Raw genomic sequence first — 11,260 nt, 5'->3', positions numbered from 1 at the left:
GACGGGAGCTCTGGAAACAGATGCTTTGCAGTCAAATCTGTTTTTTTCCCCCTGCTTCTTTGTTTAAAAAAAAAAAAAAAAGGCTTTCATAAAACAGTGGCTGTTGTCAGAATTTGTACTTCAGAAGTAAAACTCGCCCCAGATGCATAAGATGTCCATGTAAAAATGGTACTTAAAACCTGTCAGCAGACACACCATGGGATGTTTTTGGAGGTTCCTACTGCAACAGTTCAGAATGAAAGGAATCTTCTCCCCTCGCCCGCCCCCACTGAAGGAGTGTTTATTGCTGTTGTTTCTGACAACAATTTGTTTTTCCAACCTGTTGAGCTATGAAATCGGGGTCTTTGAAGCTCTCCCAAGCCATCCCAAGATCACATCCTAGCTACTTCGGCTGAGAGAGGCTCTAAAGCATTGTATGGCCCAACTGTTTTGAGCACATAGGCATGATCTGCACTAGGAAATTGAACATACAGCTCCTGGATGCTAAACTGGACAGCTGACACAGGGTGAGACACACCTGATCTAATAAGCATTTTAGCCCCCAAAATCAGGATGATTGCATCCAATTCCCTAGTGAGATTGGTCCTTGGAAAAGTTGGACTGCAGAACTGTGCTTAGGCGTTCCTTGGGAGAGCGCGGGTCAGCACAGGTCAAAAAGCGTGCCAAGAGCTGTGCTCACAGCCTGCCAGTGGGGAAGATCACATTCTTCTCCAGCAGTCCCCAGTTTATCAGTGTAGGTGAAACCTGAGAGTAGAAGTGATATTGTTGTGGTACCCTTTTCAGTAATTCATTCCCTATTACTTTGTGTAACTATAAACATTAAAATGCTTGTAGCATTCATGTTTTAGTGATATTAATGAACCTGGGGATTGCTGGAGAAGAGGGTGAGAACCTCTGACATTCATCTAAAATCAAAGATTGCTTCACCTGCTGGCCACAGCTCTGCCTTCGGGTAGCTACGTAAGCCTTATGCCATAAACTGTGCTCCAGAAAGTATTTCAAAGCAATCCCGAAGTCCTGACATAAAATGATTTCTCTCCCATTTTTATTTTTCAGTCCACTGTCTTATGGCACAAGAAGAGCCCTGGGAATTGCAGTAGACTAATAGATACAATCCAGAAGGCTTTCTCATAAGAGGCAAGGCCTTTTGACTGAAAATGCTGTAGTACTATGATGTCTGTCATATTTGTTTTCCCCAGATCTCAGAGCTGGAATTATCTACATTTTGTCCTGCAAAATAAAAACTCCATCTCTAATATATGGAATAAAATTTTTAAAATAACAGCTAAAGTAAAATTTACTATACACTATAGCACTATGATAGTATCAAAATATCTAGTCAGGAATAGATCCATGTTTTGTGTGATACTTGCAGGTCATTGTGTGAAGAAGTGATGATATAAGAAGAAAACAGATGAATGTTCACAGATAGGAGGCACTGCCTCCTGCCTAGTCAATTAAAAAAAAAGGCAATATTAGAAGCAATAAAAAAGTATCAGATCATCACACCTAAGATTTTAAAAAAAAAAAAAGCTTCATATCTGTTTACTGTTTTTTTGTAGTCCCATGTCTATCTACTGATGTGTGTAAAATGAGTACTGTGTGTTGAAAGCAGCACGTAAAATTATTATGAACTTGGAACTAGAACTTAGTTTATTATTCTTGTATTATGTGGCACTGTGAATAGTTTGGCATACTAGAAATATTGCCAGTATCATACCTAGATGAAGTACACTTGTATGACATAAAAGATTCTGCTCTGTAGCATATACAGTTACTAAATTTTGAAAGCCCTTTATCTGCCCTTGAAAAACCTTGCTTCCCTTTTCAGTCTCTGAACCTACGGTTACGTGGGAGCAATCAAGGACTAGACATAAGGAACCGTTGTTAACAAAGTGTTTCATAAAATAATGCCATGAAACGGGAGGATAAAATGGAGTATTTACTGAAAAAGTTGGCAATCCATATGCAAGTTTAATTATCAGTAAATTGTAGAAGGTGAAAGATCGCAGCAAGTTTGAAAATTCTGCTGGTCATTGGTCAGTGAAATGTCTGTCATGTTGTAAAACTACCCAGGAGTGATACGGAAAGAAAGTCTTGATTGAGAAAGAGGTTAAGGCTTGGGAGGATGAGTGTAAGTATCCAGGTTATTTAGATAATTTTTTTTTTCGTATTTTTCAGGAAAGAAAATACAGCATTTCTAATTAAGGTATGTGTGTGAAAAGGCCGCAGAGGTGTAGTGTGTCTTTAATTCATACAATGCTGTCTTACACCTTGATGGTACCTCTGTGGTTTTATTTAAACAATTCAAAATGTCAATTTGATTATCATTTTGCCGTTTTCAAAATTAACTGTAAAAATACTGCAAAAAAACTGCATGAGGAACTTACTGCGTAGATAGATCCCGGTTTTGATTTAAGTATCATTTTTACATTAAGTGGGAGATTGGGCTCTTTTATTGCTTGTTTCCCGCTATGTACAGTGGCAATGCTGTGAGGGCTGGCGGAGAGCCGGCCCTTCCTGTGCTGGGGTCTGCTCTCCTGTGTGGGTGCAGATTGCACAGGCAGAGCAGGGGAGAAGGAAGCAGCTAAATAATACGGTTTTACGTATGCCTTATGTAAGTGTGCAAGTGCGGACATACATATTTATTTTTAATGAATAAGTACGGAGTGTGCTATGAGGGAAGTAAACCCCTCATCTGCTGTTTTTTCATAGACACCTTGGAGACAATGAGGGTGAAGGTATTTGAAGGAAGGGCGGGCAATGGTGATGACTTGATGCCGCACATAAAGGAATCTCTGAAAGAAATCCAGGATTTTTGAGTGAAGTCTCAAAGAGGAAGGTAGAGGAATTGTCATAGATTGATGAGGTTTAAAATGTTACAAGAAGAAAAAAGGACGTATTATAGAAAGGAAAATATGGAAAATACTTCAAGGACTTGAAATCTGAACTACATGCAATATGTAAAAAGGAGTGTCTTTAGAAGAGAAGACTAGTAACTGAGTTTTGACCATGTTAAGTTGATGACAAGACATGCTAGAATGATAAAACAAAAGCTGAAATTCAGGTTTTGATTTGTGTAAAGTAAGAGTAGTTAAAAGGATAAAAGGCGTAAAATTTATATCTAAACTTCATTTCCAGTGTATTTTGGTCATGTGTCTAGGTTGCCAGTGCTTTTTTTTAATGTGCATGCTAGTGATAGTGATTATGCAATATATGCCATATGGTTCAGAGGAAATTTTTACAGTCTGATGCCAGAAGAGACTTTAACTGATGTGAAGTATTACATATGTTTGGTACCAACATAACTGGGTGTGTCTACTTTTACAAATGCATCTGAAGATGATAATGCCCCTGAGCATATTTATTATTATAATTCCTTGATTAGCTTGCTGTTTAGGAAGATTACTGTAGATGCCAAGGCAATATAATAGGGATCATTTTTCCCTGAGTGAGCTTGATGAAGTGTGATTGGAACATCTACCTTTTAATTCAAATGCTTAACCTGTTGTGTTGCTCATGTATACTACTTGGGAATTCCTCGTACAGTTGCTATCATTTCTCCAGCACCTAAATGCCCTGGGAATTGCAAAATGTCTTTCTATTCCTCTTCTGCAAAACATTTTTACTAGCTTCAGGTCTTTTCTTTTGCATCCCTGCAAGTTTCTAATCATAAAGAATATACTCTCTACCAGATCTCCCTCAGAAGGGCTGAAACTAGGATGAGGAGCCTGAGGACATTTGCCTGTCTGTCTTCACTTGCATTTTAGCTTAAAATTAAAGCTCTTTGTCATTTCACTCTGTTACAATCTTCACTCTTAAAAGTCCCCAAAGTGGAGAATTCTTTCTCAGCAGCTCTGTCTACACAGCCTGTTCAGGCTACCCTTCAAAACATACAACTCGTTTGCCAGCTACAGCAAGAACCTGAAGACTGGGATTCTTCAGAGACAGAGGTCTGCATGTTGGAGCATGCCTGCTAGATCATCACGAAATGCACCAAAAGAATTAAAAGCTAGATAAGCAGCCTGAGAGGGAAGCTGCAACTGTAGTAAATGAGGCAGGCCAGAGCAGACTGCAAGTGCAGATAGCTCACTCAGAGAGATGCAGAGCTAACCAGTGCTACTTTTCTTGGGTTTTCCACAGAATATAAGCATTTCCTTCAAGAAAAAAGGCATTTAGTTTTATGTGTGTGAATGCATATGTTACTTTGTACATATATACATATAAATTAATCTGTGATCATGGTACAGTGGTTCCTCAGGAGCCTCACAGTCCACACTTAGTAGCAGATTTTAATGCTTCAGAATTACTCCAAGGAGTTTAGATCAGACCTAGTGTTATCAGCACACTCATAACTACTGCCGAATGCCACCATTGATAAGTCTAGTGTCTAGAAAGTGGGCTGTTTATTTGCATAATTTACTTTTTGATCTCATATCAGTGTTTTTACTGGGTTTTTTTTTAAACTCCAGACAGGACTACACTTCTCTCTCCAAAAGAAGGTTTATCAAAAACCTTGAAAATATACAAGTAAAATGGCTATTATTGTATCACCTATTTACATTCATGTTTATTGTTTCTTCCCCTAATTATTCTGGTATTGAATATATGTACCTGGAGCTCTCTATGCCGACTAAAGTTTTAAAAAGCGTTACAAAAATATCAGTAACAAAAAAAATAATGGACTTGGTAGGATTTCAGTTGAGCTGATTTAGCTTTAGCCAATAAAGACTGATTTTTTTAGGTGGCTTAGACTACATAGTGACTTTTGATTAAATTATTTCATTAAAACCATGATTGAAATCAGGTTATCAAAGATACTTTGTAAGTTTTGTTACTGTAGCTTTAGATTTAAATTCACAATAAATTATAATAATGTGTCAATTTGCTTTTGCCTTTTTTTTTTTTTTTTTTTGAGATGTGTGACTTAAGTTGATCAAGCTGTGCTTTCGACCGTCGTTGTTGCCTTGTTTTTCTCTCCTCTTCCTAGCTTTCCATTTCAGCCAGGCTTCTATTGTTCGTAGTGAGAATTGTAATATCAAGCAAATCTTGTTTTCTGCTACTGTTGTGCCCATACTTGGTGGTGAGAACAAAAGAATCCTGCCCAGATGGCTCTGACTGCAATTAGGGCACAGAGCGCTTAAGTCTAACCCATCTCCTGTTCTGTATAAACTATTTCTCTGTTCAGTCCAAAATTTCAAGGATAGTCTCATAAACACAAACATGGTCATGTAAGGTCGGAAAATTCCAAAGCGTAAGTCTGTATGCACAGCTCTTACTGATCCTGTGCTGTTAACTCACCATAGAAACAAACCATGCTGAAGCTTCACGATACTCAGTTTATGAGAACATGGTGTTATTTGAAATGTAGCAAGGTGTTAGACATCACAGTAATCCGAACTTGGCATGCTTTCACAGGAACCACACAGTCAAAGAAAATAGGGCTGAAAGATGCTTGTGAAGATCTTCTGTGACCCAGAGCAGAATCACTGCTCTTAACTGTTCCTGAAGATGCTTCTTAAACAGGTCCAGTGACAAGGATTTTGCAGTCTCTACACAATTTATTGTGCTCTTCCGCTATCTCTACCATTGGAAAGTTTCTTCTTAAATTTAATTAAATCTCTGGATTCAGTTTAAGGCCATTCTTGCTTGTCCTACCCATGGAATAGAATTAATTCTTTCTGTGCAGAAGCTTGCTCAAGACTGCTATTACTTTAGCGTTTTTTTTTCCTTCTGTTTTTATGATCAGGCTTCTGCTATCCCATAGGTTGGATCTTCTCATCGTGATCATTCTTGGTGCTCTCTCTGATCACTGGTAAGATGGTGCGCCTCTTTGGAACATTGTGCCCCAAGCTGGGTACAGTTCTCTAGCTGTTTCTTCAGAAAGTTGCATGAAGTGGAAAAAATACCAGTTTTGTATATGGCACTTCTATTTATATGTCCCAGTTTGCTTTTATCATACTAACATGACAGTATTGACTTACGCCTTTAATAAATGTTTTTCATCTTAGATATGTATTTTAAATTTGAGATTTCTTTAAACTATGTCCTTGTAAAAACAGATCTTCAATAATTAGATCTATTCAAAATATTTAAAAATAAACTTTAAATTTATAATATCTAACGTGAAACTCGGACATTAACTTTGTTCTTCTCTGCTGATTATCAATTGGTTATTTCAGTAATGGCTGATGTGCCTTCCTCCCATACAGCAAAAGCCTGGTATGACCATCTTGGTAATATTTCCTCTTATAGTTGCAATCTCACTCATGTCTCTGGGTATGGATTTGTAAGGGCAGTGGTAAGGGCAGTTAGTGTTCAAGTAATTGGAGCCTTTTCAATCAGTAATTCTTCAATAAATATGTAATTCCTCACATTTTGATTGGCTGAGAGAGTTTGAGTTGTATAAGTACTGTAAATTTATTTGTAATTATGTTGGTACCATGTAGATCCATACTCTGTGACAGATGGCTTTGGTTTCTAGCTTGCAGGGTTTTGGGATGAGGAATCTGTGCTTATGATGCTTTGGGTCAGCACTCCTTTGCCAGTCACAGTACAGAATGTTATTTAATTGAAAATAAGTTGTAAAGATAGAGGTATTTATTTCTGCCTTCTAAATGGCTAAGGCTATTCTAGGGTAAATATTCTTTCGGCATTTGTTCTTCACATGTTATTTTACCTCTCTATATTACCTAGCAACACTAATCAGTTCTCACATCTGTCCTCTCAAATTTTAGGTTCTGCTCTAAGAATCTTGCTGTTGACTAGAACAAAACATTTGAGTATGTGTTTCCTTTTGTTTTATATCTGCCTCACCTTTTGTTTTAGTTTATATCTTGATTATGATTTTTGTTAATTGTTTGCTTAATAATCTCCATGCTGATTTCATTGTCTTTAATTTCTAAATTTCCATTTCAGATTTCTATCAGTTAAAACCGCTGCTTTCTAACAGCGTGACGTTACAATGCTTCTTGATATTATGTTTCTTTCTCCTCCCACATTTGCTCTGCATTTTGATTTTAGTACAAATGGGACCACTCTTGCTTTCATTTGCATCGGTTTCTTTCTTATTTATAAATTATCAAACCATCTATTATCCTACCTAAGCCAACACTACTTTGTTTCAGACTGCTTTAATTGAAAGTAGGCTTTAAAGCCAATAAGTGAATGCCTACAATGGACAGACTTGAAAGAAGGTCTTTTTTAACCAACTCCTTTCAAATCAAGGATACGTACCATACATACATAATATTATATATAGTAATTTTAAGGATCTTTTTATTTCTGGATTCACACATGGGATAGCTGTATTGATTGTTCTTCTTTTCCCTGCACACTTAAATAGCTTTTGTGTATCTGCTAGCTGATTTTCATGTGAAATAGTTCATACCAGTTTGCATGTGGAAAACTGGTACATGCCGCCATTGCGTGATTCTGTTCATGTAAAACTAAGAGATCAGCTCTTCCATTTAGCTATTACATGTCCCAGCTTTCTAAAAATAACGCCATATGGAAGAAAATAGCAGTGGCAGGACATTTGTGAGCTTGTGGGGCTGGTATTTGATGTGCACTGTTTTTTTTTTTCATTTCATTAATTCAGTTAGTCACTGCGTAATGTAAGTGGTAGGAATGAAGTAGGGTAGATTGCCTACTCCTGTGTTTACCAAAGGAAAGTTAAGTTCAGGCATGTGGGATGAAAGAAAGGAGATTGTCTGGTTGGAGCAGAGCTTCGGTGCTGTGGGCCCCCATCTCTCCTCACCCTTGACATTTGCATTCTTCAGGTGGTCCAAGCCTTGGAGACAGCATTTGGGATTGCTGTCATGGACCATGTTACGCGTGGTCTGACGTGTAGCCCTAATGACCAACGCAGATTGATGTCTACAGGGAAGAGCCCTGCTAGTGCCACCAGGAATTGAAGCAAGCCAGTGGTTTTTTTTCTAGTTCTTGGTCAGCCAAATAATGGGCAGGAAAAATGAAAGAGTTGTTTTTGAAACCGTGTTTAGTATCCATTAAATTGGGTTATATAGAGAGAAGCTAAATTTGCTTTATAAAATGAAATATGTTAGCTGCTAAGTTATTCGTGCCCTGTATTTATTTAGCATCTTTCACATGGGGAAAAAGTAAAACACTAAACAAAAAAAATTGCCAAAACAATTAGAGTGAAAAAAATCTGGTAATTAACAATTATTTTTCACAAAACTAGTCTAATTACGAATCAGTCATGGTAAAATGAAAGGTCAATAACTACAGATGCATAATTTCTCTCTGATAGATTGCTGTTTGAAAATAGGTTTATGACAATTACGTGATTAATTTCCTTTTCTTAAACAGCATTATGAGACTTCATGTTGCATTCAGCAGTTTATTACTGTTACTTTTTCTCTTCAGTTGCAAATTAATCCTGGATAACATCAGGGCAGAACAGAAGCTCAGGTAGATTAAGGATTTCTTCTTCTAATGTTGTTTGTGTTGCAGGGAAGACTGCAGATCTGAATCAAAATCAGAGCCTCAGTATGCTGAAACTGGCAGTATCATCCTAAGAAAACAAAACAAAAAACACCCAAAAACCCACCCACCCAACCAACAAAAAAACCCCAAAACCCCAAAGTGCTTTTAGTCCAAAAAAATGAAGGGCCAGATCCAGTGAAATTCTTACGTTTCTAAGATGAGGCACATGAGGAATATAAGTACATAAGTTAAACTGTGATCCAGAACAGCTTCCTCCACTTGTCACCTAACCCTCAAAATGCCCTGCCTTTTTATCTTGAAATTCCTCAGGCATGAAGAGTTGCTGTCCTGGACAAACGCAAAATTTTCCCAGCCTTGGAAACGCTGAGCAGTCTGGGGATCCAGGAACCAGGCATTCATTTGCACAAATTCCTATAGCGTCAATACAATAAATGTTTTCCAGGTATTCAGTGTTTGCTTAATCACGCTCTGTAGGCTTGGGCCCAGTACCGCATTCGGTACTGGGGGACGCTTTCAGGGGACATAGTTGTAGAAGGTCAGTTGTTGTGTTCTGTCGTCCTGTCTAGCAGCCTGGTGGTGGGAATACTTGAGATGGTAATACAGTGTCCAAGGCCGTCGCCTCTTCTTGAGCATAATTTAGTTTCAAGTATTTTGGTCTCTTGCAGGTTTGTGTTCTGCTAGGCAAGGCTTCAGGGCACCCTGCAGTTTAGCTGCTGAAATTGCACACATGCACGTTGGGGCTGCCTGCAGCTGCTGATCTAGTTGCAGAAGACAGACAAATCTTTTTTGTTTGAGTATTTGCATGCTTTGATCTTGGGTTAATTGAGTGAAATCCTTCTTAGTGACCATCTAGATTTCTTAGATAGTATATTTCTTGAGGTGGGTTCCAACAGCCTTAGCTATCTGGTGCTTTGTTTCTACTTCTATAGGAAAACACTGTAAGAATTGTTCAGCCTACCGCTCCTAGGTGAAGATCAGGCTGGTTATGTGGCTTGGATTTCAGTTACGTACAGGATTTCCTTGACTTTGTGGGCTCTATAGTGTGGCACGCTTCTCCTCAGCTGGCAGGCCGACAGGTTTTCTCTTCTTTGTGTAGCTTAGAGAAAAAGACCGTTGTTTACCAAGTAAAATTAGAATGTCTTGGGGTGCATGGGATTTTGCTTTTCCTGTAAAGTCTTCTGGAGAGACTGCTGTTGGAAAGGAGTTGGATCATCTTAAATTCAAGATTCTTTGAATAGTGCTAAATGCTTTGCTACTCCATTCGGAAAGATTATAAGCTGCCGTGCTGACTGGCTGTGATATTCATTAGAGAACTTTCTGGGAAAATACAGTCAGCAAGAGACAAAGGTTTAGCAGTATCATTTGAGTGCTGTTAGGGAGTGTTGAACAGCATTGTCTTTCTGTCACCATCTTCCGAGGATCTCATACAACTATGGGGAATTCTGGCCTTCTCGATCGGAGCCAGCTGGAGAATGGGCCTGCGGCAGGGTGTAAAGGGACAGAGGTTCTCCTGAAGTGGTTTTTATAATAAATGTAGCTATGTAATCACTTGGTTAACTTGTTATTCAACCAGTGCAGAGCAGTCTTTGGCCTTAAATCCAGCTTAGCATGTTGATAGGTTTCGGTTGCATAGTGCTACCAGCGAGATGACTCTCATTTGACATATTCAGCCATTTGGAAACTTACTTTATGTTCAGAAACTTAATTTATGTTCACCAGGAATGTTAGAGTATGCGGCTATTTGAAAAAATAAAATAGGGATTTGGACTCAGAAAAAGAAAAGAATCTGGTTGTCTTCTGGCAAGTTTTTTTGGTTCTGGTTATCTGCAAAGTCTACACCTCTTGTCAGTATAAATAGGGAGTGCCTGTATAAACATTCTTGTTTCGCCTGTTCCACATAATAGTTTCTTGTATCATATTTCTTTTGACCTCGCTATCTGAAACCAATTACAGGAGATCCATTTGGGCTGCATCTATTTTCATAAGAAGCCCAGGCAGCAGTGTTTTTCTCAGAGATGAATATCAACATCAAATATGCTTCTGAGTGCTTTGTTATTTATGTTTCAGAGAGATTTTGTAGCCTTCAGCTCTCAAGAATGTGTCATGCTGTGCTGTTTATACATTGACGATATTAATGGGCGTAGATGTCATTTTTCATTTTAACGTCTCAAATGCAACAGGCTGATAGGTTAAACATTCCTGTTTTTAAAGGAAAGATATAAGTGACATCTGTTTCCTAAAAAGACACATATATTTACTTTTTAAAAAACAAAGTAATAAGTTCACCATCTTTTAGTGGCAGCTTTCACTTTATTAAAATGATAAAACTTTAAAAATTATTTTAAGGCATGCTTAAATTAAATACAAGGGTTTGTAATACAAAATAAAAGCAAGTTGTATCTCATAGTGTTATCGCCAACAAATTGCAAAATCTACCGCAATTTATCAACTTTAATAGGGTGAGTTATATGCAATTAATTTCATTTTTGTTCTACTTACATTTTAGCTATGCCAAAGCTGCACAGTAAATATTAAGAAGTAGTGTTCCCAATAAAATTTTACTAGAAGACACAGTGAGTTCTGGAAACCATATGCCCAAATTTCCGGCTTATACAGCCATTACTTAAAGCATAATAATGATTTTCATTTGCATTATTAAAATAATTTCTAATCCTCGGTTCCTTTTATTGCTTTTGTCTGCATTGACTTTTTTGTATAGTTTTACTAATTTAGATAACTTAATTAAGGAAAAATGCCTACTAAATTTGAAACAAATGTTATTGGAAACTGG

This window comes from Pygoscelis adeliae, unplaced genomic scaffold (genome assembly GCF_000699105.1).
Source record: "Pygoscelis adeliae isolate BGI_AS28 unplaced genomic scaffold, ASM69910v1 Scaffold24, whole genome shotgun sequence".
In the NCBI taxonomy this organism is placed as follows: domain Eukaryota; kingdom Metazoa; phylum Chordata; class Aves; order Sphenisciformes; family Spheniscidae; genus Pygoscelis; species Pygoscelis adeliae.
The sequence above is the reverse complement of the archived record's forward strand: the minus strand, read 5'-3'. Positions refer to the sequence as shown.